The sequence below is a fragment of the Ailuropoda melanoleuca genome, chromosome 19 (genome assembly GCF_002007445.2).
Source record: "Ailuropoda melanoleuca isolate Jingjing chromosome 19, ASM200744v2, whole genome shotgun sequence".
Lineage (NCBI taxonomy): Eukaryota > Metazoa > Chordata > Mammalia > Carnivora > Ursidae > Ailuropoda > Ailuropoda melanoleuca.
Window position 1 is genome coordinate 235,878 of NC_048236.1, and position 7,814 is coordinate 243,691.

Sequence of the window (7,814 nt, forward strand, 5' to 3'; positions counted from 1 at the left end):
CCATCTTTTTGTGTCCTCTTCAATGTCTTTCAAGAGTGATTTGTAGTTTCTAGAATATAGATCCTTTACGTTTCTGGCTAAGTTAATTCCGAGATAACATATGATTTTTGGTGGTATTGTAAATGGAATGGATTCCCTAATTTCTCTTCCTTCAGTCTCCTTGTTCATGTATAGAAATGCAACTGATTTCTGAGCATTGATTTTGTATCCCGCCACATTACTGAATTGATATATAACTTCTAGTAGTTTGGGGGTGGATTCTTTTGGGTTTTCCATATAAAGTATCATGTCATCTGCGAAGAGAGACAGTTTGACTTCTTCTTTGCCAATTTGGATACCTCTTATCCCTTTTTGTTGTCTGATTGCTGTTGCAAGGACTTCTAGTACTATGTTGAATAATAATGGTGAGAGTGGGCATCCTTGTGTTCCTGATCTTAAAGGAAAGGCTTCCAGCTTTTCCCCATTGAGAATGATATTTGCTGTAGGCTTTTCATAGATGGTTTTTATGAAATTGAGGAATGTACCCTCTATCCCTACACTCTGAAGGGTTTTAATCAGGAAAGGATGCTGTATTTTGTCAAATGCTTTTTCTGCATCTATTGAGAGGATCATATGGTTCTTGACTCTTTTCTTGTTGATGTGATCTATAACACTGATAGATTTGCGAATGTTGAAGCACCCTTGCATCCCAGGGATGAATCCCACTTGGTCATGATGGATAATCCTTTTAATGTACTGTTGGATTCTATTAGCAAGGATCTTGTTGAGGATTTTGGCATCCATATTCATTAGAGAAATCGGTCTGTAATTCTCCTTTTTGAGGGGGTCTTTGCCTGGTTTGGGGATCAAGGTAATATTGGCCTCATAGAATGAGTTTGGTAGTTTTCCTTCTGTTTCTATTTTTTGAAACAGCTTCAGGAAAATAAATATTATTTCTTCTTTGAATGTTTGGTAGAAGTCCCCGGGGAATCCATCAGGCCCTGGAGTCTTGTTTTTTGGGAGGTTTTTGATCATTGCTTCAATCTCTTCATAATTAATCGGTTTGTTTAAATAATCAATTTCTTCCTGTTTCAGTCTTGGTAGTTTATAGGTTTCCAGGAAGGCATCTATTTCTTCCAGGTTGTTTAATTTATTGGCATAAAGCTGTTGATAAAAGTTTCTAATGATCCTTCCTATTTCATTGGTGTTGGTTGTGACCTCTCCCTTTTCCTTCATAATTTTGTTAATTTGGGTCCTTTCGCTATTCTTTTGTATAAGTCTTGCCAATGGCTTATCGATCTTATTTATTCTTTTAAAGAACAAGCTTCTAGTTCTGTTGATCTGCTCTACTGTGCTCCTGGTTTCTAATTCACTGATCACTGCTCTAATCTTGATCAACTTCTTTCTCGTGCATGGATTAGGCCTATTCTTCTGTTCCTGTTCCAGCTTCTTGAGGTGAGAATATAAAAACTGCATTTTAGATTTTGCTATTCTTTTGAGTGAGGGTTGGGTGGCTATGTATTTTCCCCTTAGGACTGCCTTTGCAGTGTCCCATAGGTTTTGGACCGTTGTGTTTTCATTCTCGTTGGTCTCCATAAATTGTTTAAATTGATTTTTGATTTCCTGGTTTATCAAATCATTCTTGAGCAGGATGGTTCTTAGTTTCCAAGTGTTTGAGTTTCTTCCAAATGTTTCCTTGTGATTGAGTTCTAATTTCAAAGGATTGTGGTCTGAGAACATGCAGGGAATAATTTCAGTCATTTGGTATCGGTTGAGACCTGTTTTGTGACACAGCATATGGCCTATTCTGGAGAAGGTTCCATGTGCATTAGAAAAGAATGAGTATTCTTTTGTTCTTGGGTGTAGTCTTCTGTATATATCTATGAGGTCCATCTGGTCTAGTATGGCATTCAAAGCTCTTGTTTTTTTGTTGATTTTCTGCTTAGGTGATCTGTCTATTGCTGATAGTGGAGTGTTGAGGTCCCCTACTATTAACGTATTTTTATCTATATGTCTCTTTATTCTGGTTAAGAGTTGGCTTGTGTATCTAGCTGTTCCCCTGTTGGGGGCATAGATATTTATAATTGTCATATCCACTTGTTGAATACATCCTTTAAGAATAATATAGTGTCCTTCTGTATCTCTAACTACAGTCTTTAAAATCCAATCTGTCTGATATGAGAATTGCTACCCTAGCTTTGTTTTGAGGTTCATTGGCATGAAAAATGGTTTTCCATCCCTTCACTTTCAGTCTGGATGTATCTGTAGGTTCAAAATGAGTCTCTTGTAGACAGCAAATGGATGGGTCATGTCTTTTTATCCAATCTGCCACCCTGGAGCGTTTTATGGGAGCATTTAGGCCATTTACATTGAGAGTGATTATTGAGAAATATGATTTTAATGATGTCATGTTGCCTGTAAAGTCTTTGTTTCTATAGATTGTAAATTTCTGTTCTGTATCACTCTTGGGACCTTTTTACTTTTATAGAACCCCCCTTAATATCTCCTGTAGGGCTGGTTTCGTGGTTATGAAATTGGTCAGTGACTGGCAATTCTGGAAGGTCCTTATCTCTCCATCAATTCTGAATGACAGCCTTGCTGGATAAAGGATCCTTGGCTGCATGCTTTTCTCTGAAAGAGCTTTAAAAATGCCCCCCCACCCGTTTCTCTCATTCCAGGTCTGTGTAGACAGGTCTGACGTAATCCTAGTATTTTTGTCTTTGTACGTGAGAAATTTCCTTGCCCTGGCTGCTTTCAGTACTGTATCCTTGGATCTAATATTTGTGAATTGCACTATGATGTGACGTGGTGTAGGTTTGCTGTGGTCGATCTTGGGAGGGGTCCTCTGTGCCTCTTGGACATGAATGCTTATTTCCTTTGGCAGATTAGGGAAGTTTCCAGCTACAATTTGTTCAAATATCTCTTCTAGACCTCTCTCTTTCTCCACCCCCTCGGGGATGCCGATGATTCTGACATTGGAACGTTTCATTGAGTCAGTAATCTCCCATAATCTACATTCTTGAGATTGGATTTTTTTTAGCCAAGTTTCTGTTTTAACTTTCTCTTCTACCATCCCATCCTCCAGTTCACTAATTCATTCTTCTGCCTCATTCACCCTGGCCATCAGAGCATCTAGTTTTGACTGCATTTGATTCATAGCATTTTTATTCTCTGACAGATTCGCTCTCATTTCCGCCCTTATAGAGTCTATATTCTTGTTAATATTTTCATTAATATTTTTTTCAAGCCTATACATCATCTTGACCATTGTTACTGTGAACTCCATTTCTGACAATTTGGTTATATCCATATCCATCAGTTCTGTGGCAGAGGCCACAGAGTCATTATCTTTTCTTTGCTGGGGGAGGATTTCTCCTTCTTGTCATTCTGATGAGGAGAGGTTGCAGGGTTGTCCAGAGCCCAAATTATTGACCAGGACCCAGGCAGTGTGCACTTGTTTTATAGGGACCCTAGGGATGTGGGCTTCTTGATTTTTCAGCCTGCCCTCTGGGGGAGGGGCCAGCCGTGCTGATACTCATGCAACCCTGTTTGGGTAGAGTCTCCATGTCCCCTGGGAGGGGGGATGGGGATGGGCACACTGTGAGCCGGTATTTCCAGGCTTTTGTTCTCTGGCGGCTTTCCCTGGTGGTTTGCTGTGCCTCTTCTGAGAGTCAGAGCAGCAGTGGCCGTATCCTAGCCTCTGTCTCAGAACAGAGGGATCACAGTCTGCTCTCCCCTGAGCTCTCCTCGCCTTTTTAACTCTGTTTCTGGTGGTGCTGCTAAAAACCCTGCAGCCGGCATCCCAGCCCTCACTTCGAGGGCCTGCACGTCTCTGTCCTTTGTGTTTCTAACACCGCCAGCCGCCACCCGTCCCGTGTGCTCCCGAGCTCCCTGTTTCAGTGAGGTTCGCATGCACTCCGGAGCGCAGGTTTTCAGTCTGGTCGCATGCACGCTCCTGAGCCCCCAGTCTCAGGCCGGTTCCAGTGAGCACTCTAGAGCTCCGGTTTTCAGTTTGGACGTGCACACGCTCCCAGGCTCACGGTCTCAGTCTGTTCTCTCGCGGGTGCCCAACCGCGAGTTTGCCCGCTCCCCAGTGCAGGTGGCTACTGCTTCCCGGCACCCGAGCGTGTAGGCTCCCTCCCCCTTCCATTTATCTTCCGATATCTGTGCGCGGATTCACGGCTTCCCACTTCGTACCTCAATACTCAGCGCTGGAGATGTTCATTTGTAGAGAACCAGATGTATCTTCCAGCATCTCAGGCTGATTCTGTGGGTGTTCATAATGGTCTGGTACCTATCCAGCTCAGCTCAGGGGACCAGCTGAAAAAGGGGACCCCTACTCCTCCGCCATCATAACGCCACCCCTCACTTTTAGATTTTTTTAGCTAATTTTTTCCAGTCTGTCATCTGCTTGATAAGTTTCCCTATAGCGTTATTCATTAAACAGAATTCCTCATTTTTGATGTAATCAAATTAAATATTTTTTTTGCCTTATGATTTGTGCCTTTGCAACTTTGTAGAAGAAGTCCTTCTTCATTACTTGTTATTCATCTGTAGGTTTTTTTTCTATTAACTTAATGATTTTATTTTTTACATATATGTCTTGAATCCATCCAGAGTCCATCTTTGTATTTAACATTAGGCAGTACTTAATGTTACAGTATTTTTGGTTTTTTGGTTGTTTTTAAAATATATTCCGCCAGTTTTCTCAAGGATGTCTACCAAATAATGGGCCCTTAGCTCCATTGATTCATGGTGCTTCCTTATGATAAAGTATGTTCCTGTGTATATATGGAACTGTCTGCAAGTTTACCCTATACCATTGTCTCATTTGTCAGTTCTTGTTGTACCAGCACCACTGATGTCAGTTGTATTACTTACTAGTATATCTTAATATTTGGTAGGATGAGTCCTAGCTTTTTATTTTTATTTTTTCCTGATTGACAGAGCTATTCATGCATCTTTATTTTTCCATATAATTTTACAGTAAGTTTATCAGTTCTTTAAAAAATTAAACAAGGATGTGAGGGCAATCTGGCTGCGACATCTGTCACTCCATTGATCACCAGGGTTGATTCTGCTGATCTGGCTGGCTAGACAGGTGTCCTCTTCCTCCCTTACCACTATCCCCTTTCCTCCCACCCACTTCCCCTCACCCACCTCCCTTTCCACAACCTTCAGTTTATTTCCCAGAGTCAAGAGTCTGTCATGGTTTTTCTCCCTCTCTGATTTCTTCCCATTCAGTTTTCCCTCCCTTCCCCAATGATCCTCTGCGCTATTTCTTATGATCCATATATGAGTGAAACCATATGATAATTATCTTTCTAAAGAGTATACGTTCTATTTACTTAACTGACAACCCATATTTAAATTGATTTACTCCTGCTGCTCCCTTAAACTTATCAATATGAACATATTTCCTCTCACGAGACAAGTACTTGCCATCCTTTCATGGTCTTCTGGTCTCTCCTCCTCACCCCATGTTGATGTTGTCTAGAATGTTATTTTTCAGTTGTCATTAATATATTTTCTCTTTTTCTTCATTTTGGTTCTAGTTGCTTTTGTTTGTTTGTTTGTTTAATAAAAAAAAATAGGCTTACCAAGGTGCTTGATCACACTATTTCCTCACCTCTTGCAGCATCTTCTGAATTTGTTTTGAGCATTTCCTCCAAGTTCAGTGGGGATCTTTGCATGTGGCAAACTTTCCAAGGCTTTCAAAGTCCCAAAGTATTATGATCAAATATTTAAGTGACAATTTGGCTGTATATAAAATTCTAGGTACAAAGTTCTTTTTTTCAATCCTTCAATAATATTACTCAACTGCCTTCTGGCATCCAGTGCTCCTCTTAAGAATTCTAATGTAGATCTAGTTCTTGTTCTTCTATAGGTGATCTGAAAGTCTTTAGAATTTACCCTTTGTCTCTGATATTCTTACACTTCATATGATGAATTTAGGGCTGTGTGTGTGTGCATGTGTGTTTGTCTCCTATTTTCCCTTCTTGGCAACATAGGAGTCTTTCCGATCCAAGATCTTTTCTTCTTCTATAATTCTGAGAGATTTATATTAATTTTTTCTTCAAATATTTCATCCCTTCCATCTTTTTTCTTTCATAGGGATTATTGTAACCATATGTTGGTACATATGTTTTTCCATGTCTCATCACTTGTCTTTGATTCTTTAATCTCCTAATGCTTTATAGGAACTTTCTAAAGAAAGCATTCCTGAGCTTTTCTTATAGCTCATGCTCCCACCACATCTATTCTTTATATATCACATATATTGAGGTCTTTATTTCAACCATAATATTTTTCACAATCATTATTTTAACTTAGCAGTTTTAATGGTTCTTGCTTTTGATTCATGTAGTTTATGTCTTCCATTACCTCTTATCCATACTGACAATATTTACCTATAATTATTGTGCTGTCAATCCCCATAGTTCTTCTTCAGATGGTTTCTCTTGTTTGCTGTGTTGTTACTCTTTTAAGGCAGTAGCTCTCTTAAGGCACCAAGTTGTTTTGGCTTCTGAATTCGGATTCCCCTGGAGTAATCATATACCCAGTCTAGTGATAGGGGAAAAATGGAAGGCTAGATCCTTTTATCTCATGAGCTTTAAAAGTGGTACCTAGAGCATAAGAATACCCTCTTTTGTACCCACATTGCTGCCATTCCCATCCTCTTGCCAAGGTTTCACCTTTAAACACTTTGGGAGATCCTCTTTAGTTTGTAACCCACCTGCCTTGGAGTTTGGTGAAGAAAAGGTTTAGGGAGCAAATGCCCATAGGCAGTTGGCCACCTATCTTCATCAATCACCCCCTGCTTTTGCTTGGTCACATGGTCCCCTAGAGCACCTGTGACCTAGGCTGATGCAGCCTATCTGCAATGAAGGGAAGGTCATAATGGTCTCAAAGCTCATGACTGCGAGTCAAGAGCAGAAATCAGAAGTTTTCTCTCACCTGTTTTTTATTATGTCTCCAGCCACCATCTGCCCATCTGTGATCTCACATCTACCATTTGCACACCAGTGTAGCCTCTGGCTTCCACATTATGTTGGTTCCATTTGGTCTCATTCCAGAAATCTCATGTCTAACTGACTTTTATATAGTTCCTCTAGAGTTAATGACCTCTATCCTCCTTCTTATTCCTCTCTCCCCAATTTTGAATCTGAGACATGGAGAAGCCTCTACAGCACCCTGTACTTCAACCATCTTGGCAATTATCCTCGGGTCCCCTCTTCCTGACTCTGAGGCTGCATGAGCTATCCGGCCATCCCTTCCTAGGACTCTCTCTTCTGGTGACCTACCTGACCTACTTGAGCTCAGAGGCATTGAGAGAGGGTGGGCCAGAGGTACCCTCTGGAGAAGTGATCAGAACTAAGGAGGACACAAAGAAGACAGTGACGCCCAGGGAACCAGAATAGACAATGCGATTGGCCTCCAAAAACCTTGAAAGGAAGTGGAAAGGGGACAGAGCCAGCTCCTTAGGATCCCTCAGGCCAGGGGAAACTGATGCCTGAGATTTTTATAATCAGCTGAAGTCCAGGCTGGCCCTGGGCCCAAAGGGGCGGAGTTTCTCCCTAAGCTGTTGGGAAGCAAGGGGTAGGTCTGGGACACACAGCTGCAGGGCCTTCTTGGACAGGCTTGCCTCCTGGGGCACCCAGCCCATCCTTGGCTATCTTCATGTTTGGGTCAGATTGTGCACATTTATCTCCCTGGGTCTCAAGCCTAGAAAGCCCTGAAGGTAGAATCGCACCAGCCCAGGCCCCAGGAGTTCAAACTACAGAGGCAGGCCTCCCTGGTTCTCTCTTCCCCAAATCAGAGGTGACCTAAGCTGC